This window comes from Perognathus longimembris, chromosome 1, assembly GCF_023159225.1.
Source record: "Perognathus longimembris pacificus isolate PPM17 chromosome 1, ASM2315922v1, whole genome shotgun sequence".
Lineage (NCBI taxonomy): Eukaryota > Metazoa > Chordata > Mammalia > Rodentia > Heteromyidae > Perognathus > Perognathus longimembris.
The window spans coordinates 47,849,654-47,874,336 of NC_063161.1; the positions used below are offsets into that span (position 1 = coordinate 47,849,654).

The window sequence follows — 24,683 nt, forward strand, 5'->3', positions numbered from 1 at the left end:
ATGCTCAGTTTCAGATCATGGAAACGCATCATAGATAATCACATACACACAAGGCCACATACACACAATCACAAACACACAATCACATGGATAAAACACCAAGAACCAGCTATCTCTAGTCAACTGTGTGTGTAGTTTCTTTGTATTTTGGTTTAAGCATTTTTTTAGACATGTTCCTTCAGGTCAGCTGATCTAAAAACTGCATCACATTATTCTTCCTCCTGTGTTACTATCCTTTCATCTCCCCGTATTAGTTTTTAGGGGATTTTTTATCCTCACACATGACACATTGTCTGATTCCCTCCTTTCTCTTCTTTATTCCTGTACTTCTCAATGCACTGATTTTCTGAAAGAGTAGATGACATGAAGTGTTGTTGTACTATGCTTCTAGGGCATTGTTCCAATAAATTTCATTGTCTGTACCCATCAATACCTGATGAACCGACTGATATAATGGGAGCATTAATTCATGAATGTCAGTTCATTTTGAATTCTTTCTACTCTTTGCTCTTGAATGTTTTACAAGAGGTGCAAATCTAGTGAGAGCAGATTTGGTTCTTTATATCACTGCTGATCTCACTCACTGTGGATTCATGAGACCTCATTATAGATTGAGGAGGGAGGCCATGATATGAGAAATTCCCTGCCTTGTCACCAGAGGCAGGCGTAGACTTGTGAAGTTTCCCTTTAAAAATAGGACTCTTTGATTTCTATAGCAGAAAAAGAATTTCTGGATGTCAAAATGGTTAAAAAGAAAAAAAAAAACTTGGCAGAGCTTTCTTGAGTAAGTAAGCAAACAGGTAAGCAGATAAACAGACAAAAAGCAGACAAACCTCAAGGAGAAAGGCAGGGGCACAACAGAGATAATGTGTTATCTTTGCTCTAATCATTCCTGGTGTCACACCTTTTGAGTTGCTGAATGTTTTGGACATTTTTTTTCCTGGTAAGAATGCATCTTGCCATAAGCAGATGCTTATCCTTGAGATAAGAAAGGAAGGCTTCCTGTTGTCTGCATTCAAGGGAAGCATTTTTCTCAGGGAGGCATACATCCTGACAGACAATTGTTGATTCTTTGGGTGAAAATTGCATCTCTCAGGGAAAAAAAAAGCATTCCAGTAGTCTCTCTTTGAAGCAAAGTTAGTGCTTCTGTGTTTCTAAATACCAAGTTACTACATTGCCTTCACCAGGCCTCATTTTGCTCTGTTTATCCTGCCTCAGCTGTGTAAGTGTGCTTATTATACATGTGCTGTAAGTTTGTCACTTCTAACCCTTTCAAAAGGTCACATAAGGTACCAAGTTAGTGGGTATGGGTTTCTTCACATCACCAGAAGTGCTGGCAAGCGCTGTGCTATGCAAGCTCTGATCCCCATGAGGAAGAGGAAGCCCAGAAGATAAATTGTTTTCTGAAAAACAATTCAATTAAAACACAGGTCATAGAATAAGAATCTGGCAGGCATTTGAACTTGTGATGTTTACAAATGGCAATCTGCTAGGCTATTCACTCTGCATGGTGGCTCTCTTCCCCAAACTTCCTGGAATTAAGTAAATAAGATACAGGATTGCCAGTTCCTGATTGTGTGCTCTGTGGATTCGGGTCCTAATGGAGAATCCTGGTATCAGCACCCTGATGTCTTCTCAATCAATCTTCCCAGAGCTGCTTGGTTTTCATTTACTACCATGAGGCGCTCACAAACCTGGTACCAATTTGAATTTCTACTTTTCTGGTCTCTAGCAATATAGAAGTTAGGACTCTTACTTGAACAGAATTTTGAGGGCCCTAGAAAAGAATATATCTACTGGCAGAAAGTTGGTCATCAGTGTCTAGAATGAGAATAGAGAACCACTCCTATTGTATGGTTCTCAACCTTTTCCATTCTTATTCTGATTAGGTGATGTGGACTTCATTTGCTCTTTCACATCTTTATTCTGTGCTAAGGGTGACATTCAAGTGCACTTTTGGGCCCACTGAATATATTTAAGAAAATAATTGAAGGTATGATTTAAGGAGAAAAACACTAGGTATTTTATAACTGTTTTTCATTTACTATACTTCTGAATTCCATTAGTGTGTCCACTCATGATGAAAGCCTTTGTAGTATGACCATCTAGAGTGTTGATCATATTCTCCACTCCTGTCCTACCACTGGTTATGGGCTATCTTACTTCCCTCCCTGCCCCAGATTGAAGATTGAACTAAGGGGCCTCAGGCTAGCTAGATTGCATGCTCAAATTGGAACTCTTCTATTGGAGCCATATCTCCTCCTTTTTGTTGGTTAATTAAGATATCATGGACTTTCCTTAACATACTATCTTGAAATGACAATCCTCTAGATCTCAGCCTCCTGTGTGGTTGTGATTATAGACATGAGCCACTGGCTCCTATATCTTATTTCCTCTCACCCTTGTGAAAATTCCCCAATGGCTACTCCATCTTTTGTATTTATTCTCTTTTGCAATGATCTTTTTTTTCTATTCTTAATGGCTACCCCATCTTTTGTCTTTCTTCTCCTTTTTCTAATAATCTCTTTTTTTTTTTTGTATTCTTAGCCTAAAGTCTGTCAACTACTCTGCACATACTCTCAGCTTAAGAACAGGAGAGCATACACAATCAATGACAGATTTGTAGAGAGGCACTCAGGATGAAGGATGATTGTCCATGCATGAGGAGGACAAACTTCTTTCCCTTGAGGAACTGTCAACACCTCTTCTTTAGCACTTACTCCTAACTCATTTTCTATTGGAGTTAAAATGTGTGCTGTTTGTTGTTTTGCTATTTATTTTTGTGAATGTAGATTGAAATCAGGGCTTGCACTTGTTAGGCAAGCAATCTATCACTGAACTTTATCCACAGCCTGAAATAAGCATTTTAAAAATGAAAAATGCAAAAGAGGAATTCACAATGAGAAACGTTTCCTTGAGCAATACTGATCAGTACTTGGTATCATGTTGACCAAAATGAACACAGACAGTAGACTAAATTATAATATAACTTTTTCTGCTTCAGAAGAAGGTGAGATTATTTTGTGTTATGCTACAGAAGGAACTTATTCATGTTGTCCTTTTTCCTGTTCTCTACAAACTTCAAAGTTACATAGGTTTCTATTGATTGTTACATGCCGAATTCTTCATTGTTGATTTTGGCTTTTTTTCTTTCTCATAAGTTTGGATTTGCCATCTTAGTAATCATAATGCATACATTCTATCACACCACCAGTACATACAAATTGTAGGTTTTTAATAAAAATGTGTTTTATCTTCTATTGTTTCTTTTCGACTTCTATATGCCTTGAGGTTACACTGAACTTATTGGCATCACTCATGATTAGTTCTGATTTTAACCAAAAAAAAATGAAGCCAAAATTTTGTTCTTGGTGCAATACTCTTAATGATACTTAATATTAGGCTGTCTAACAAGTAATTTTTAAAAGCCTGTGCAAAGGTCTTCTCACTGGGGATGGCCTCTTCCTGCTCCTCTGCACGAGGTCCTGCTCAGGTGCCCCAGAACCATGTTCACATGATTTCATCTAAGAGTTTCCCTGTTAACACATTTCTAACGAGCTTAGCTTCATTCAAATATACAGCCACCTGGAAGCCACTGGCACCAGCCCAAGTAGGAATGTCCATGGGATTCTTACCTCCAAGTGACCAAACAAGAACAGTTATAAGTGGACCTACAGCACAAGTTGTAGACTTCTAGCAGCGAGTAAATAAACCTAAGGTACAGAGCCCAGGTCCTGAGTTCAAGCTCCAGGATTACCACCAAAGAAATAAATAAATAAATTATTACGACTCCTCACAAATGCTAATTGTTCCAGGTTATAGTAGGTTTTCCTAAATTTTATAAAATCTAAGTAACAGAAAATTCAACCTTTGTCCACCATTTGATTCATGATAGTAAATGATTTTTTTGATAAGTAATCCAACTTTTACCATTTTTAAATGAGGCACATGTTTACATCATAATAATCTCGAGTAGGAAATTCTCTCACATTGATGTGCTCATCAATACAAGATACAAGCATTCCATTTAATTCCCTCACAGTGTCCTTCCCACCAACTTTTACATTTCATTTCATTGGTAGTGACTTAAATGTAATAGAAAAAAGAAGCTGTTAATATCTAGACATTATCCTCACGTAGCCAGGCAATATTTAGAAATTTGGGGAGGTAATTTTCTCTTCAAAGTACCCAATGCATTGTTTTTGTGGGACAGATAATCTATGGGAGCAGCAGAATCAAAACCCCAAAATCTAACAACAGCTTCATTTAGGCACCAAACAAGGATATTTTAAAACTGCCAAGAAGCAATTAGCCACCTATCCAAGATAAGGAAGGTCTGTCACTTTATTACCCATGACAAGTTTAACTTCACCTGGATGGATTTCCTATAGACCCAGTTGGTCAAAGCACCTACACTTACTAATAAAAGAGCTGGCTTCCTGACACTGCCAATTAAGCCTTCTCTTTCAGTTTTTGCGTGGTTAATTGCAGATAAAAGTTTCACTAATTTGTTTGTTCAGGCTGGCTTCAAACTATAAACCTCAGATCTCAGCCTCTAAAATAGCTAGCGTTACAATTGTGAGGCACCAGGGCCTGATCTATTAATTTTCTCTTTTCATTTGTGAGCATTGATCAAATAATTTTAAACAAATTATTGGGTAGAAATGAATACAATTATATTTTCCTAACATTGTTTACTTCTTTACAGCCCCTTTGCGTAATCTAACTGTGATTATCTTTTATCAAAAAATTGACAATCAGCTAAAAAGTTTTTGAGAGCATTTAATTTGCGTGATAATTCATTATTCAGTCACTAGAAACACTCACATATTTAACCTTCATGTCAAATTCCTAATAACCATCCATTTTATATCTGCAGTTTGAACCCATCATGGAAATGCATGTGTTCTGCATGGACAAGAAATGTGGTTTCCTTTAGAAAGGCTGGATGTCAGTCAGCTTTCAATAGGTTTAAAAATAAGTAGACATTCCTTGTAATGAAGCTGTCTTTATGCCTGTACCCTCATTTTCAAATTACTGACCTAACCGTCTATAGTCTCCATCATTTATTTAGGAACTGAATGTTACATAATAATCAATCTAAGCTAATGTGTAAACTATATCAATCAGTCCATGGAAATCAATCAAGTAATTAATCAATTTAATGTAAAAACTATATAATAGATGGCAACTGGTGAATAGTTATTAAAAATGTAAAACAAAATGTTCGGCTCATTCCTGTTATCCTAGCTACTGAAGAAAAAGACCTAAGGTTGGGGTTCCAATCCCACTGCACACAAAAATTCAGGGGACTCTAATCTCAAATTAACCACCAATAAGCCAGAAGAGGAGCTGTGGCTCAAGTGGTGCACTGTCCTTGAGCCATAAAGCTCAGAAACAGTGGCTAGACTCTGAATTCAAGACCCAGAAATTTTTTGCCACCTAAATAATGTAAAACAGAGAGCAAAAGAAAGGGTATTTCACCCTATGAGAAGTGGTTAAAAGGTTCAGAAAGGACAAGTAAGAGTGGGGACACTGATATCTGGGTTTATTATTTATAAATAATTGTGAACAAGTGCAGAAGTCATGAGGGTGCACCAGTAAAGTCTGAAATTCTGGATGGTGAAAGCTGACCCATGGGGTCTCCTTGGAGACTAAGGAGAAATGCAATGGAACTGAACAATGGGATTTGCTTCTGAATGAATTTTCCAATTCCCAGGCATATCCTGAGTATCACATAAAAGAAGTAGGCTGCAAAAGCACATGTCATAAAGCCATCCCAACATGTAGAATAATCTCTAAGGGACACAGAACTACTGTTTAAACAGATATAAAATTACACATGTTCATGCGAACATTTTGTTTTTCCAATTATTTCCAGTAACAATTTTCTCTAATAACAGGAACTATTACAGGCAGGATACAGTTAAAGTTGGTATCAGAAAATATGCAACATCCTGGCTCCTTTGAAATTTACATATCAACTTGAACCTGAATGCAAAGCAATAGAGAGCAATGGGAAGAAAACCAGGGTTTATTCCTTTCAGTTTACTGTGCCAATAGGGAATTGAAAAGATATAAGTAGAAGAAGTGACATAAAGAAAGGTGTCTCTCCTAGCCAGAGCAATAAGACAACATGCAAATATAAAGGGCATGCATCCAAGTATGGAAAGGTCAAGTAAAACTTTCTCATTGTAGATGAAATAATCCTGTATTCAACAACCTCATAGATTACTCTCAAGTTACTTGAGATGATCCAAACCTTCGGAAAATGCACAGGATATACAATAAATTCCACAGGATATAAAATAAATTCCACAATCAATGGCTTTTCTCTATGTAAACATGCCAATATCAAAGGCTGAAATCAGGAAAGCAACTCTTTTTGCAATAGCCTCAAGAAAACTAAAGTATTTAGGAATACCCTTAAGCAAAGAAGTGAAAGACCTCTATGATGAAAGCTTTAAAAACCTGAAAAAGAAAAAGCAGAATTATGGAAGTGGAAAATCTTCCCATGCTCCTTGAATTGGAGGATTAGCATCGGGAAAAGGGCAATACTGCCAAAGGCTATCTACAAAATCAATGGAATACCCATCAATATCCCAACATTATTCTTTAATTAAATAGAGGAAGCAATCTAAAAATTCATATGGAACAATAAAAAAAAACCTGAATAGCAAAAACAATCCTTAGCAGGAAGAATAGTATTGGAGGAATACCAGTACCAAACTTCAGACTCTATTACAAAGCAATAGTGATAAAAAAAAAAAAAACAGCTTGGCATTAGCACAGGCCTGAGGACCAACTGAATAGAATTGAATACCCAGAAAAGGACCCACAGACCTATTTGATAAAGGAGATTTAAAAAAAAAAAAAGAATGGAAGAAAGCCTCTTCAATAAATTTTGCTGGCAAAATTGGCTAAAATCTGAAAAAAAAAAAAAAAACCCTAAATGTAGATCCTTATATATCACCTTGAATCAGAATCAATTGCAAATGGGTCAAAGACCTCAAGGTAAAAGCAAATTGTTAGCATTTCTCCTGCCTCAGGTCCTCAGCTCCTCCCATTAGCCCCCAGATCCAGCCATACCTAATGAGCCACTCCTACTCACTATTAAGACCTACCTACTTCCCCTTTAGCCTCAGAGAGAAGCTGCCACCTAGTTAAAGGGGCAGATGCCATGTTGCTCCCTCTCTCACGGGAGATATGGCCCCACTAATAAACTTCCTTATAAACCTGGTTCTCCTGTCTGTGACTATCTCCACATGGTCCCCTGGGATGGCTGGGATATATCCTTTCTCAGATACCCTGAAAGCATTACAGGAAGGACTAGAGAAAAACTAGCACTCCTCCATACAGGTTGAAACTTTATTAATCAAAGCCCAGAAACACAACAAATCGAAGAAACGATGGACAAATGGTATTGCATGAAACTGCAGAGCTTCTGCACAATACATGACATACCTTGCAAGATACAAAGAAAGCCCTCAAATTGGGAGATCTTCACTGGCAATACGACAGACAAGGGTTTCATATCTAAAATATGCTTAGAACTCAAAAAATTAAATGCCCCCAAAACATGTCTTCAAAGAAAGAACTGCCCTGTTAGTAACTGGGCTAAAGACATGAAGAGATACTTCTCTGAAGAGGAAATGAGAATGGCCAAGAGGCACATGAAGAAGTGCTCAACATCACTGGCCATAAAAGAAATCCAATCCAAACAACACAGAGATTCTACCTCACATCAGTAAGAATGCACATTATAAAGAAAACTAATAACAACAGATGCCAGCAGGGATGTAGCTGAAAGGAAAACCCTACTACACTGTTGGTGGGAGTGTAAACTTGTTCCACCAGTCTGGTACAGTATGGAAGTTCCTCAAAAGGCTAAACATAAAGTTCCCCTATGACCCAGCAATCCCATTTTTGGGCATTTATCTGAAGGATCACAAGCAAGACCATACTAAAGCACAACCATGTTCATTGCAGCACAATTTGCCATCGCTAAAATACTGAACCAACCCAGATGCCCCTTGTACAGAAATAGATCAAGAAAATGTGGTACATATACACAGTGGACTTCTATGCCTCTATCAAATAGAATGGCATTGGCCCATTCATAAGGAAATGGAAAGCCTTGGAAAAAATCATACTAAGTAAAGTGAGCCAGAACCAAAAGAACATAGACTCTATGGTTTCCCTCATTGGTAATTATTAGTACATGTCTAGGATAGTCCTAGCAGAGGATCACAAAATAGCTATGTACATGTGATCATATAAGTTGATGCTAAGAGAAATGAACTCCAAATTATGAAAATAAGTGTTTTATCATTGTTGTTATTATTTTCACTATGATGTGAAATTATGAATTTTTCTTTGGTATTACTTCCCTATGGTTTTACCGCTGTTGTCATGATTTTATTTTGGCACCCCGGGTATTGTATATACATTGATCTGCACTAGAGAAGGGAAGAGGAACATCAAAATGGTGAGACAAAGAGTAAAAGGCGAACCAATGCAACAGCAATACTTACAAGAGAATATGCTGTAAATCAACTGTATGACTTGGGTTGGGGGGGGAGTGGGCAGGGGAGAGGGTGGGAGAAAAATGAGGGAGGAAGTAACAAGCTTGACAAGAAATGTATTCACTGTCTTCTGTATGAAACCATAACATCCCTGTACATCACCTTGACAATAAAAATTTTAAACTAAACTACTTTGTTAAATGGAAAAAATTTCAATACATAACCTGAAATTAAGAAAACAGAAGGGATGGGGAGATGGGGGTGATACCGTTGAAAGGGGTGACATTGATCAGGTTGTGCTGTGTTTATAAACTTCTTTATACTACTTCAAGATAATAAAGAGTATTCAAAAAAAACAAAAGAAATGGGGCTTGGAATGTGGTTTGGTGGTAGAGTACTTGCCTAGCATGCATCAAGCCATGGGTTCGATTCCTCAGTACCACATAAATAGAAAAAGCTGGAAGTAGCGCTGTGGCTCAATCGGTAGAGTGCTAGCTTTGAGCAAAAGAAGCTTGGGGATAGTGTTCAGGCCCTGACTTCAAGCCCCAGGACTGGCAACAACAACCAAAAAAGGGTCACTCATGTATGATGCTCTTCTTTGGTAACTAGTCAGAAGCAGCACTGCTGTGTTAGGCACGGGTATGATTATGGAACTTACAACAGATGACAAATCTGCAGGAATACCTGAAAAAAAGTTTCTAATAACACAAGGTCTATCTCTCTCTCTTTCTCTTTCTCTATGTCTCTCTCAGAATGAAATGTGTTCACAAAGGATTAGACACATTTTATCATTGAAATATTGTAGGCTACGTAGAAAAATTTACATTCTACTTACAAACTTCTTTCACTCTTCATCTGTCTACTTATATTCTTGCTGGGACACTGAGAATTTGGGGTTTCCCTTTGTGTAAATGACATTGATAGAGGAGACAGTCACAAGCCCAGAAGATCAAATTCACCTGAGTTCCTATTCAGTCACAGTGCCTAGAAACAATGAGAGAATCCCACAGTCCCAAGCAATTGGGGAAGCCAGCATTGTGGTGAGCATTAGACATATGCAACACTTCTAGCAGAAAATCTTAGACCCTTCTTACCAGATAAGGATTCCTATACTTTACCTTGGTCTTTTTTTTTTTACTTGTTCTTCCTTTTATTTTATTTTTTTTAAGTTTTTATTATAAAACTGATGTACAGAGGGGTTACAGTTTCACACGTTAGGCATTGGATACATTTCTTGTACTGTTTGTTACCTTGTCCCTCATACCCCCTCCCCCCTCCACCTGTCCCCCCCTGAGGTGTTCAGTTCATTTACACCAAACAGTTTTGCAAGTATTGCTTCTGTTGTTGTTTCTCGTATTTTACCCTTTCTCTCAATTTTGGTATTCCCTTTGAATTTCCTAATTCTAATACCAGTACACACTGTTTCCCATACACTCAGATAAGATTACAGAGATAGTGTAGATACAATCACAAGAAGGTGATACACGAACATCATCAATAGTAGAGACTACAAAAAGGAAATGGCCCTAGAAGGGAGGAGATGAAGGATAGAGCAGGTTTCCAGTGTCAGAGACAACTCACTCTTTTCACTAGGGGAATTGAAATAATATGGAACGTGAACCTCCATTGTAATAAGCTCAGCTGAGAATTAGAGACCCAGGAGTAGTCTCCTTAATATTAGCACTGCTTCATTTAAAAGTGTCAGAAGTCATAAACACACAAACACAGCACCATGACCCCTCTAAAACCTATTTGTGCTATAGCAGCAGATCCGACAAACAGCTTACATAAGTCAGGTTGGACAGGTTTTGAATTGTTGCCTCCCTTCTAATGTATTTGTTACAGATATTTGTCTTCCTACAGAGTAGATTCAATTCTGATCTAAAGAAACAGAACAAAGGAAGTACTACATACAATTCAGTATCTTCAGTGGATTTTCAAATAATAGAAAATTAGCATACTAACAAAACACAGAATCTAATGTTTGCCTCAAATACTCTATTTGAAAGAAGATAAACTGATTGAAGATGAGGGAGATGCAAAGGATAATGTGATTTGTTGGATAAGTTGAATGGTGAGTTCTGTTCCAGCCAAAAGGAATGTGGTAAAAGCAGCAAACATCTCCATGGGCAGTCAAGAATTCTTTCGATAATAACTTCCTATTAAGGAGAAAAGAAACAATAGAATGAAGTGTCTATAAGGAATCAAGAATCCCTTTCTTTTTTCAAATTTTTATTATCAAACTGATGTACAGAGAGGTTACAGTTTCATACGTTAGGCATTGGATACATTTCTTGTACTGTTTGCTAACTTGTCCCTCATACCCCCCTCACTACTCCCCCTTTCCCTTTCCCCCCCTGGTGTTCAGTTCACTTTCACCAAACAGTTTTGCAAGTATTGCTTTTGTAGTTGTTTGTCTTTTTTTACCCGGTGTCTCTCAATTTTGGTATTCCCATTCAATTTCCTACTTCTAATACCAGTATACACAGTTTCCAATATACTCAGATAAGATTACAGAGATAGTGTAGGTACAACCACTGGAAGGTGATACAAGAACATCATCAATAATAGAAGATACGGATACAGATGGGACGTTGAAAGAAGTTACAACTGTGATATAACAATCATTTCCATAACATGGCGTTCATTTCACTTAGCATCATCTTATGTGTTCATAAGGGTATAGCTATTGGGCTCTTGTGATGCTCTGCTATGACTTGCCTAAACTGTACTAACTATTCCCAATAAGGGAGACCATAGAGTCTATGTTTCTTTGGGTCTGGCTCACTTCACTTAGTATAATTTTTTCCAAGTCCTTCCATTTCCTTACAAATGGGGCAATGTCATTTTTTCTGATAGAGGCATAAAATTCCATTGTGTATATGTACCACATTTTCCTGATCCATTCGTCTACGGAGGGGCATCTGGGTTGGTTCCAGATCCTAGCTATGACAACTTGCGCTGCGATGAACATTGTTGTGCTGGTGGCATTACTGTGATTTTGTTTGTGGTCTTTTGGATAGATACCCAAAAGTGGGGCTGCTGGGTCATAGGGGAGTTCTATATTTAGCCTTCTGAGGAATCTCCATACTGCTTGCCAGAGTGGCTGAACCAGTTTACATTCCCACCAACAATGAAGTAGGGTTCCCTTTTGACCACATCCCCTCCAACAATTGTTATTGTTAGCTTTCTTGATATATGACATTCTTACTGTGGTGAGATGGAATCTCAATGTTGTTTTGATTTGCATTTCTTTTATGGCCAGTGATGTAGAGCACGTTTCCATATGTCTCTTGGCCATTCTCATTTCCTCATCAGAGAAGTCTCTTTGTAAGTCTTTAGCCCACTTGGTGAGGGGGCTAATGGTTCTCTACGGTTTTGTTTTGGAAGAAGGTAGTTTTTTTAGTTCTGTATATATTTTAGAGATGAGGCCTTTGTCCGTTGAATGGCCAGTACAGATCTTCTCCCAGTCTGTGGCATTTCTGTTTATCTTGCGAGCTATGTCCTTTGCCGTGCAGAAGCTCTGCAGTTTGATGTAGTCCCATTTGTCCAACCTTTCTTTGATTTGTAGCCTTTCTGGGTCATTGTTAAAGAAGTTCCATCCTGCGCCAAGGAGCCCAAGTGATTCTCCTACTCCTTCCTTTAGTGTTTTCAGGGTGTCTGTTTTGATTTCGAGGTCTTTAATCCATTTGGAATTGATTTTGGTGCAGGGTGATATGTAAGGATCTAGTTTTAGTTTGTTGCATGTGTTGAGCCAGTTTTGCCAGCACCATTTGTTAAAGAGGCTATCTTTCTTCCAAACTACTATTTTAGCTCCTTTATCAAAGATTAAGTAGGCATAGTTCTGTGGGTCCATTTTTGGGTCTTCAATTCTGTTCCATTGGACTTCAGGTCTGTTCCGGTGCCAATACCAAGCTGTTTTTATTACTATAGCTTTATAATACAGCTTGAAGTTGGGTATTGTAATTCCTCCAGCACTGCTTTTTCTGCTCAGGATTGTTTTTGCTATTCTAGGTCTTTTACTGTTCCATATGAATTTCTGGATTGCTTCCTCTATTTCATTAAAAAACGGTGTTGGGATATTAATAGGTATTGCATTGAATTTGTAGATAGCTTTGGCAATATTGCCATTTTGATTATATTAATCCTCCCAATCCAGGAGCATGGGAGGTTTTTCCATTTCCTTAGTTCTGACATAATTTCATTTTTCAAGCTTTTAAAGTTCTCCTCAAAGAGATCTTTCACTTCTTTAGTTAAGGTTATTCCAAGGTATTTTATGTTTTGGGGGGTATTGCAAAAGGAGTTGCTTTCTTTATTTCTACCTCGGTCTTCGGGTTATTAGCATAGAGAAAGGCCTTTGATTTTTGAGGGTTTATTTTATATCCTGCAACTTTGCCAAAGTTTTGGATCAGCTCTAGTAGCTTAGGGGTAGAGTCTATGGGATTCTTTAGGTATAGGATCATGTCATCTGCGAAGAGAGAAAGTTTAACTTCATCTTTTCCTATTTGGATCCCCTTTATATTTTCTTCTTGCCTAATTGCTCTGGCTAGGAATTCTAGTACTATGTTGAAGAGCAGGGGAGAGAGTGGACATCCCTGCCTTGTTCCTGATTTTAAAGGGAATGGCTTTAGTTTTTCACCATTTAGAGTTATGCTTGCTGTTGGTTTGTGATAAACTGCCTTGATTATATTCAGGAATGTTCCCTGGAATCCCTTTTTTTCCAGGGCTTTTAGCATAAATGGTTGCTGGATTTTATCGAATGCTTTTTCCTCATCCAGAGATAAAACCATGTGGTTCTTTACCTTGCTCTGGTTGATGTGGTGGATTACATTAATTGACTAGCATATATTAAACCAACTTTGCATCCCTGGGATGAATCCAGTTTGATCGTGGTGTATGATTTTTTGATGACCTGTTGAAGTTGATTGGCCAGAATTTTGTTGAGAATTTTTGTGTCTATGTTCATCAGGGTAATCTGTCTATAGTCCTCTTTCCGTGATGAGTCTCTGCCTGGTTTTGGGATGAGGGTTATACTGGCTTCATAGAATGAGTCTGGGAGTGAACATTCTCTTTCAATTTCCTTGAAGAGTTTGAGAAATATTGGCGTGAGATCTGTTTTGAAGGCCTTGTAGAATTCTGCAGTGAATCTGTCTGGACCTGGGCTTTTCTTGGATGGGAGATCACTTATTGCTGTTTCTATTTCAATACTGGATATGGGTCTGTTTAGAAGGTTTAAATCTTCATGCTTAAGTTTGGGGATATGAATTTTTTCTAGGAAATCATCCATTTCTTCCAAGTTCTTGAATTTGTTGGCATAAAGGTTTGCAAAATAGTCCCTTATTATTTTCTGAATTTCGGTTATTTCTTGGTGATGTTACCTGTTTCATCTCTTATCTTGTTTATTTGAGTGTGCTGCCTTCGTTTTTTGGTCAGGTTTGCCAGGGGTCTGTCTATCTTGTTGATTTTTTCAAAGACCCACCTCTTTGTTTTGTTGATTCTTTCGATTTTTTTTTGTCTCTAATTGATTTAATTCTGATTTGATTTTAATCATTTGCTTCTGCCTATTGACTTGGGGTATGGCTTGTTGTTCTCTCTCAAGGAAATTAAGGTGCTTCCTTAAATTATTGAGTTGCTGCTTCTCCAGTTTGTTGATGTATGCACTCAGAGATATGAATTGTCTATAAGGAATCAAGAATCTCTTTATTATTTTATTGTTAATGTTCTTTAGAAGCTCTTAATTCAGACTAACAACTCTGAAATGACATTAATATCAAATGAATTCCAAAGGAATATAAGTTTAAAATTTTTAAATAAGAGAGTATGGTTTTTCTCTGATCTTTTTAGACATGTATTTTCTGGAGGACAATGAATAAACTGAGAAATTACAGAATTTGCCAAGGCTCCCGTTCCATAGGAATATATCATACAGTTTAACACAATGTGGTCTAGTTTCTTCGAAATTAGAAAGCCAATGATTTCCCACAGTGTGGGCAATAGAGAACAGTGAGTAAGACTTCAGTCGATGGCTAAGAAATTACATCTGGGAAACAAATACCTCAAATCCCATGACCTTCACACGTTTGAATGGAATTCTGGACATTTTTTTTTTACCACCAATGTGCACACATAAGTTTATCATTATAAGATTTTATCTCCCCCTCTTTACAATGTTTGCTTTGTAGATTGCCTATGAGATATAACTTATACTGCATATGTAACTTTCATAACATAGTGACCAATATGCATTTGGAATATGAAGTTTTATAATTAAAATTGTCTGGAAATTGAAGGACAAAGGGGAATGAATAAAATAGTGTATAAAACATACCAGAGCTCTGAAACAATCTCAAATTTCACAAAATAGCACTCAAAGCAGTTTCCCAATGAATACTTCATTTCAAACTGCTTTCTATTTTGGAATATTGTCCAACAGGATTTTCACTTACATGAAAAACACAGGAATAACATATGAGCACTTTTTCACATTTGCAGCTTTTGTCAAGGCTAACAGTGAGTTTCTGACTGGACACTCTACTCGACCTTGGCAGGTAAAACTGACTCCAGTCCTGAGAGCTGTTACAAATGTCTTCCCACAATGGACAAGCATACATGAGTCCAGAGAAATCATTCAGCTGAAGGTTCGCTTTAAATATTCCCACATCTATCCCACATTGTCTCTTAATACATTGTCATTCTCTTAAATCTTAATTTCCTTAGTTTTTTTTTTTTTTTTTTTTTTTTTTGTGGCCAGTCCTGGGCCTTGGACTCAGGGCCTGAGCACTGTCCCTGGCTTCCTTTTTGCTCAAGGCTAGTACTCTGCCACTTGAGCCACAGCGCCACTTCTGGCCGTTTTCTGTATATGTGGTGCTGGGGAATCGAACCCAGGGCCTCATGTATATGAGGCAAGCTCTCTCGCCACTAGGCCATATCCCCAGCTCCTTCCTTAGTTTTCTTAAGTATAATCAGCCATCCTACAAAAAAGGAATTGTAGTTTTATACTCATTTGTGGAAATTAAATAAAGAAAAACAAACACAATAATAAAATGCAAAAAGTCATAAAAAGAGAAGAAAAATACAAATAAATGAAAAGAAAATAGCAGGAGATGAAAAGCATAGAATAAAGGCTGGGTGACTATTATAATAGTATAATGAATAAGTATTGCAAAATGACAGAATGAATCTCTTTATTGGATAAAATGAATATACACCAAGAAAAACATGAAATGCCTGGTGCCAGTGGCTCTTGCCTCTAATCTTAGCTACTCAGCAGGTGATTATCCAGAAGATTAGGATGTCAATTCAGCCCAGTCATTAAATTTCACAATACTCCTCCAAAAGAACCAGCAAAAACTAGGATGGAGATGCATCTTAAATGATGGTGAACCCGAGGAGCAAGTAAGCCAGGCCTCTGCAGTTCACAAACATGTGACAAAATACTCAAACTCCTAACTGAACAAAACATTAAATATTCCTCAGCCACTAAGAAAAGACATAAGATTAGTTTATTTGCCACAATTGGGTGAAGCTAGAGATCAATACAGAGGTAGATATAGACACACAGACCAATACACACGCACAGGCGGATAAATTATAGAAAAAGAGGATAGAGATAAATAATTCATATTCTTGTTTGAGTTAAAAGGATAGCGTGAAGAACAGAAAGATGGGGAGAGAAATTATGGAGCCTATAAAAATAGTACGAAGATATTCACCTGAGATATATTGAACAATGGCTGTTAGAAGTGACCAAGAAACAAAAGGCAATATATTAGGTCAATCTATCTAATTTATCAGATATGCCTGTGTGACATGCCCTGGTGAAAATCCTTTGTACAATCAATATAGTCTATAAAATACTGCATCAAAGGGACTTAAAACAGGCCACATAGAGAGGATTGATACCAGGAGAATAGGGGATAGCCAATAAAGTGGGTGAATGAAGATGAGTATGGTCAAGTTATTTTAGATGTGCATATGAAAATAAATGAGTCTGATTCCAATTGAGAGAGAAATGTGGGTGAGAGGTAAAGTGGGTGAGTCTGAACAGGGTATATTGTATGTATATGTAAAAAGGTCACAATGTAACCACCTATTGTCAACTAATTTCTGGTAATGAAAATTTTTATAAAGCCATTCCTTGTGGCTATGGTGTTCTGGAGTCAGGTATGATGAAAGTCCTTATACTCTAAGAAGCATCTTTCCTCCTTTCTTTGTTGGTTTGGAATTCTTCTAGACTAGAACTATCAGTGATCTCAATGTGTTCTGTTCCTTTGGAGCCTTTTTGGGTATCAATCCTAAGGCTTGAACTCAAGTGGGGCTTGAACTCAGAGCCTGGGCACTGTCCTTGAACTATTTTGCTCAAGTCTAGCATTCTAACACTTGAGCCACAACTTGTGGCTTTTTGAATCTTGGCGATTCATTGGAGATACAAATCTTTTGGGCTATACTTCCCTGCCTGGCTTCAAATCACAGTCCTCAAGACTCAGCCTCCTGAGCAGCTCGGATTAGAGGCATGAGTCAGGAGCTCCAGTATACCTTTTCCTTCTATCCCCTTGGTTCAAGGATGGGAATGGAATTGGATAACTGAGGCTATCACTGATTGACTAGCACTCTCGCAATATAACCAGCCTCCAACCTTCAATGTATTCTAATGACTGGCTAATAGCCAAAATCAAAAACAAACCCTTTGATAACACTTGGAAAACAATGGCCCTGTAACAATGACTCTGACATTCAACTATTACATTTTTTTAATTTTCTCTTGTTCTGTGGAATGAACAAACTTGTCTTCAACATTGTGGAATGATGCCTTTGTATTATCTTGGATCACATACAGACCAAATTAGATTTCACCCACAAATAATAGCACTGTAAAGGCTAGAATCCTCAGAAACATACCTACATGGTGATGATCGTATCTTACACAACAGTGGCAAATCTATATGTGGGAGGAAAGACAACCTCCTTTGCAAAATGAATGTACAAGTGAAGAATAATAGTGCAACTAGTTCAATGCCACTCTGACAATATAAAATAAATCAACACAAAATGTAAGACCTCAGTCTTCAAAACTTCTAGAGCAAAACACTGGGAAACATGGAAAGCTACAGGATTAAGCAATTATATTCTGGAAATAAGATCAAGGATTGACATATGACATTGCATCAAACTGAAACCTCCATGATGGCACGATGGAGGACAGAGGCAAGAAAGTGTGGTATGCAGGAAACATAATTGAACTGATTACTATGAAAGTAAATAATAAAACCAACTGACTCTACCAATGATAGAAGAAAAAATATCAGAAATGACAGTAGGGTATCAAATCTGACTACATTGTTCCTCCCAGAACACCTGCTCTTAACTCAAAGGAATCTATTCTTCAGATTGTCATTTCTACTCTACATATATGAAAGACCTGTAAAGTGGTCATTTTAAATCAGTAGCAATTTAGAACTCATTGCTGTATGCAAAAATCCTACTAATGTGTCTTAGATTACAGAAATTGTACACATGGAAATGTACTGATATGAATATTAAACACGGATCTTTTACATACAAAAGATAGATTCGATTCAGAAAGAGCCAAATAGAGCAGTGCAGACATAAAGTTTAGTCTCTACTATATACCTTGAAGGAGAATGAAGTGAATTATAAGATGCAATATATTTTGAGAGGAAAAAGAAATATGAAAAATAGAGCAGAAATGCACAATTGGAAAAATTAATCCGTAGTGGACACCCTGAGGGCAAGCATATGCAGAGATAGGAGAAAGTCCTTTACAAACTACTACATGGTCATTTTTTTGTTTTCTGAAATAATATGCTGGCTTCTTTCCATGATACAAAACTAAGAGTATATTTCTAGTGCCTTGTTTTGAACATATAGAGTAGCAAACTGAACTTGCAAAACAACCAGGGCTTGATGTCACCCCTTTCAATCAGTTTAGCATAGAAAGAAGCAGTACTTAGCCACAGAAGAGGTTTTTCCAGCATGCTAGGCGCACCTTAACCCACAACAACCAAAAGTAGGTATCTTAATGTATCACATCCTTATCTTATAATCAAGTAAAATTTTAACTACTGCCAGAGACCAGGGCAAGAGAACGGCTAACAACCCAAGGACTGCCAAGATCCTCATGGTAATGAGTTGAGAGGATCAAGAAATAAACACAAGAAAGATCCAGTTCCAAGACAAAGCTAGATATGGACAATAGAACTCCAGATTGGGATACTACAACTTCAGAGAGCACCAAAGAGTTGCCAGTTGATAATCTGTTTTATTCTGAGTTTTTTCTGTTTGCTTGTATGATTTGGTGTTGGTACTGGTCCTGGAGCATTTTTGCTTAAGGTTAACATTTTGCCAATTGAGCCACAGTTCCATTTCTGCATTTTCTGAGAGTACTTAATTGGAGACAAGATTTTCACATACCACAGAATTCCCTACATGAGTTGGCTTCTAATCACCATCTTCAAATCTCAGCATCCAGAATCCACAAACTAAACAAGAGATTCAGCTGCTCAGCCAGAGGCCATTTGGAAATGCTATACATTCAAATACTTGATTCTGTATAAATAATGCAAACTGTATATAAAGGTTGAAAATACTCTTGATTATCTATGCCTGATTGAGAAGGAAGTAAATTAGAGTGAAGACTGAACTTGGGGAAGAATAGAGGCAAGGGAAATGAGAGCAGGATAGAGAGGGAGCAATGGGAAGTAAGCAAGAGGAGAATCAACGTAAGGTAGAGATTAGACATAGGAGAGGAAGGGCAGGGTAGCATGAGGATAAGGCTGATCAAGACAGAGTTGAATGAAGGCTGGGTATAGCAGAGGCAGAAGAAAGTGAAGGCATGGTAGAGTTTGGGCAGGGTAGAGCAAGAGTTAGGGGGAGTGAAGTAGGGGTGAGGAAAAGATTAGAAAATTCCTTTCTTTCAGTTGCTATTGAAGCACAAGATACATGTTTAAGACTTACGCCAAGGACGTTTGCCTATTTGTAGGGATTTATATTCAATTTTACTGATTTATCATTGTACCTGTGTTGATTTCTGGGTGGAATTTGGTCAGGTTCCTAGGTTGTGATTTGTCTTATTTTAGAATGACTACTTAATAGATAGCCTATTGGTATTATTTTGGCAGATTGCTGCATCCGATAAAAAAAATCCTTCCGTTGGTTTGATGAGAGCACTAAGAAAAGACTAATAACGCTAACACTTAGTGGTTACGAAGAACCACATACTCAGATCCACATACAGAGAAAACAGCCAGAAGTGGAGCTGTGGCTCAAGAGGTAGAGTGCTAGACCTGAGCAAAAAGAAACCATGGACAGTCAGTGCTCAGGCCATGGGCCCATGCCAAAGGACTGGCAAAACAGAAAAAGGTGATTAGTGGGAGCTAGGGGGTGTTTATAGTTACAGTAAGGTATTGATTACATTTGTTTTTAAACAATGTTACCCCATTCTTTATTTTCTCCCTCTAACTGCTCCCTTCTCCCCTTACATGCCTTTCCTCCAAGTTAAAAGGTTCATATCGAACATATTGATAAGGGAGTATTGTTTCTTCTTTTCTCTGCATTTTTTTGGGGGGAGTAGTGTTGGAAGCCAAAGCAGGAGCTAAATTCTTCCTGAACTCTGGCTGTGTTTTCATGGACATGCAAGGACATGGCTTAATGGAAAATCGGAAATGCTTTACTATGTCTGCCATGAGTCCATTCTTATGTTAGCCAACCTCATCCTGTCTTAGCTACCATCAAATATTGCTCTGGAGTCCATTCTTATGTTAACCAACCTCATCCTGTCTTAGCTATTGTCTGGTATTGCTAACTGCAAGCCTTTTTGTGTTCTGAAATTTTAAGCCTATTTTCTGGTTTACAAACCGCATATAAGCTGGAAGTTAAGAATAAGCATGGCTGCAGTCTTGAGTTACAATCTTGAGCTGCAGACCTCCCGTACCTCATCTTTGCCTCTTGTCCTTTTTTGCTTGTCTATCTTTCCTTTTCTTTAATCCTCGCCCCCCTCTTTCAGGATTCCCTTTCGCTGCTGGCTGGCTCTGGCAAAGTGTCGCCCGAACAGGGACCTCAACACCTGGGATGACAACAGAGGACCCCGCTCAGGTAAGGATATCAGGACACTTGGGAAGGAGAGGGGGAGAGAGAGTGTATTGTCATAGTAAGAAATTATGGGACAAGGTAACAGCTGCATGCTATACGTGCAGGCCCTCAAAGGGATGCTTCATGCCCGGGGAGTGAAAGTTGGCCAAAGTTAGTTAGAACGTTTCTTTCACTTTATTGAGGAAGCATGCCCCTGGTTCCCAGAGGAAGGAACCATTAACTTAGAAACTTGGCAGAAAATTGGAAAAAAAAAAATTCAGGGACATTATGATGCCAATGGCCCTGAGAAAACCCCAGTGGACAATATTACTCTCTGGAATCGGGTCCGAGATTGTTTGGATCCTAGACATGAATGGATTAGATTCAATCAGTCGATCAGAGAAACTGAACAGGGACCTGATGAGCGTTGTCCAGCCCCAGGAGCTTATGCAGCTGCCCGGGAAGAGCTGAGAAAATTAATAAAATCTGAACCCACTGGGATACATATTAAGGAAGACTCAGATGGCTCAGAAACTGAGGAAAAAATTATGCAATGAGCCTACTAAAGATAGATTGACCCATGTTGAGAATATGTTGGAATCAATTATAGCCCTATTGTCACAGCTTCATCCAAAACAACAAACTCCTGTAAAGGTAGAGATTTGTGGACCCCCGCCCACAATTCTGGCAGACTTTGATCCTTTCCCACCACCCCCTCCACCTGTTATTGTCTCACAGCCAGTACCATCTCAGTCTGTGCTGTTAAAGGTGCCTGGCCCTCCTAATGGTGAACTTCCCTTTGGGACAAGTTCTAATCTCACCCCTAAGCATAGCACCCTGCAACTCTCCTTGGCGCAGGCTGCTCAAAGAGGGGAGGACATTTCTGGTTTTCACTTATTCCCTGTAAGGAAGAATGAAGATAACAAAAGAGTTTATCAGCCTTTGCCATTTAAACAAATATGAGATCTAAAGAATGCTTGTGCACAATAAGGCCATACAGCGCCATTTACTCAAGTCATTCTTGAAACCTTGGCTACTGAAGCTTTATGCCCAAACAATTGGAAACAGTTGTCTAGGGCTTGTCTTAGTGGAGGAGATTACTTATTATGGAAGTCTGAATTTGTGGAACAGTGTCAGGCCACAGCAGAGGCCAACAAGACAAATAATGTACCTGCTTCATTTGCACAGCTTGCTGGGGAAGGTGCTTACACTGACACCCAGACCCAGTTAGATTACACTGCGGGCATTTATGGTCATATCAGTGCTTCTGCTAAACGTGCCTGGAATAGACTCCCTAACTCTAGTAAGACTGAAGACCTTCCCAAAATTAGACAGGGACCAGATGAACCTTATCAAGATTTTGCCTATCGGGGCTGGGAATATGGCCTAGTGGCAAGAGTGCTTGCCCTGTATACATGAAGCCCTGGGTTCGATTTCACAGCACCACATATATAGAAAATGGCCAGAAGTGGCGCTGTGGCTCAAGTGGCAGAGTGTTAGCTAGCCTTGAGCAAAAAGAAGCCAGGAACAGTGCTCAGGCCCTGAGTCCAAGGCCCAGGACTGGCCAAAAAAAAAAAAAAAAAAGATTTTGTCTCTCGATTATTAGAAGCAACAGGCCATCTGATCCAAGATGAGGATGCTGACAAGGTTCTTGTACAACAATTGGCGAATGAAAATGCTAATGCAGCTTGCCAAGTGGCCATCAGGCCTTTTAAGAAAAAGGGAGGAATAACTGACTATATTCAGCTTTGTGCAGACATTGGTCCATCCTATATGCAGGGCCTCACACTGGCTGCAGCGCTCCAAGGGCAGACTGTAACTGAGATCTTATGCACCCCCCCGTACAGGGGGAAAGGGAAGGGGACATCTACGTACTGCTAGGTCTCCCAGCAGCTGTTTTTCCTGTGGACAAATGGGCCACTTAATGGCTCACTGCCCTAATCAGAAAAGGAAAGCTATGCCTGGAATTTGTCCCCATTGTAAAAAGCGGAAGCATTGGGCTAAGAATTGCAGATCTACTTTGAATGACTCTGGCCACCTGATTTTGGGAAACTGGCAGAGGGGCCAGCCCCTGGCCCCATAAAAAAATTTTGGGGCTGCTCCTTCCTTCCCCCAACCTCAAGCCTATCCCCCAATACCCCGCAGCAACAATCAGTTTCCAGTCTCCTCCAAGCAACACCAGGGAGTGCAGGACTGGACCTCTGTTCCTTCATCTGCACAGTACTGACTCCAGAAATGGGAGTCTAGGGCCTCCCTATAGGAGTCATTGGCCCCCTTCCGAGGGAATCTGTTGGCTTACGGTTAGGCCTCAGAAGCTCTGCACTGAGGGGCCTTGTCGCATCCGCCTCAGCCAGCAAGGAAGACACAACGCCGGATTCTTCTGTAAGCAGTTTATTCCAAAACCTTGAAACAGTCTTTTCTCCCTCTTCCTTTCCCGGGGGCTTCCCCTCCCCTCGGGGAGCTTTCCCCCTTGGCCTTAAGTGCAAACTGGATAGCCAATCCCAGTAAGCTACGTGGGGATTACCGATAGGTCCAGGTACGCGGAAGCAAGCCAGAGTCCAAGCTTTAACCATATTAGGAGTTGTTTATCACAGAGAGCACTCGCCGTCGGGAGGGCGGAGGGCGGAAGCCGGCGCCATTTCAGGGCGCAGCTGCTCGCAGCTCTCTACAGTTCCCCCCTTTTTATTTTCTGAGCGGCAGGCAAGAGTAGAGGTCAGATCTCTGTGAATGTTATTTGAGGGACATTGTACTGGCCTTCACTTAGGTGGCGCCTTCCCAAGGACTACCAGACCCGTCCGATGCCTTTTTTACAGAGGTGGGGCCTAGGGCATCAACCCACATGCAATCTAACATGCTCTTCTTGGGGCTCGCGCCGGGATGCGTCTCCCAAGTGCAGTGCGCTGCCTCGCATCCTGCGCTATTTCTTAAGTGTGGCAAGCCACACATGGGGGGACTGTCCAGCCTCCATGGCAGTAAAGGCTTGGACAAGCATGGCTGTATTGTGACACTAGAAGCCTAATTCGGCAAATGCACCACAGGCACACCAGGATGACCATGGCCAGAAGGCCTATAAGGGCCCCCAACCCCGCCCACTCCTTCAGATGGTTCATGGCGTTTAAAATCCAGGAGGACAGCCCGTCCGCCAACCCGGCATCCACACGAGTTGAATTTACGGTAGTGATGGCGACCCTCAGTTGCTCCATCAGCACATCAAATTCTCCTGTCCAGTTCCCTAAAAGATAACTAGACAATTGTTTAGACAAATTTGCAGCATAGGTGTAATTATCATACTGAATATTTGTCACGCATAGACCAGCGTATTTCCACTGACAGCCAAGCTGGGCAATTTGCCAAAGCGTGTCAATCTGTTCCTGTACCAGGTCCACCCGTTGGTTACGGACCATCAGTCCCCCTTTCAACTGGGCACCACTCCATTCCCAGCACTCTGCTGGCTAATTAGAGACAAGTCTCTCACAGGGACATTTGTTTGCCCGGGCTGGCTTCGAACCGCAGATTCAGATCAGTGAGTCTTATAAGGGGCCACTTTACTCCAATTAGAAGTAACAAGGTGGTCCACACAGAAGTAGTTTTTAAGCATGCTCTCTTACCTGGAACTTATTAAGGGTCTGGAACTTATTAAGAGTCAGTATTAGATCTCGACAAACTTGTAGGAATCACCTGTGCTTCTCTGTGGGCCTGCTGGAAACTGTTACAAAAAAAAACCTACAAAGAAGCTGGAATGGCAATTAAACATTTTGGTAGCCATAATTCTCCTTTTCTCACTTTGCAATAATTATTTAGGACAATTTTACTTCCAAATTTCTTATCTAGAAATGTATTCTTGATTTCCAAAGCCTTTCTAACACTAACACAACACTTTAGCTTTTATCTGCATCAGGAAAACAAGCTCATAGGCAATCTGAAACCAGGTGCCGCCCTTTGCTTACGTGCTGCTTGTTTTAAAAGAGCCTCTTTTTTTTTTCTTCAGTCCCAGTTACTGCATGGCATGAAGACCTTTGAATTTAAACTTAGTTTCCATCATACTGCAGTCTTGAACATGTTCACACTCAC

At 39.4% G+C, this 24,683-nt stretch overlaps 1 pseudogene; it reads right to left on the reverse strand.

Moving 5' to 3' along the window:
- LOC125348489 overlaps positions 1-23,523 on the reverse strand; it is a 78,536-nt pseudogene extending 55,013 nt beyond the window's left edge.
- Between the last annotated feature and the right edge of the window lie 1,160 nt (positions 23,524-24,683).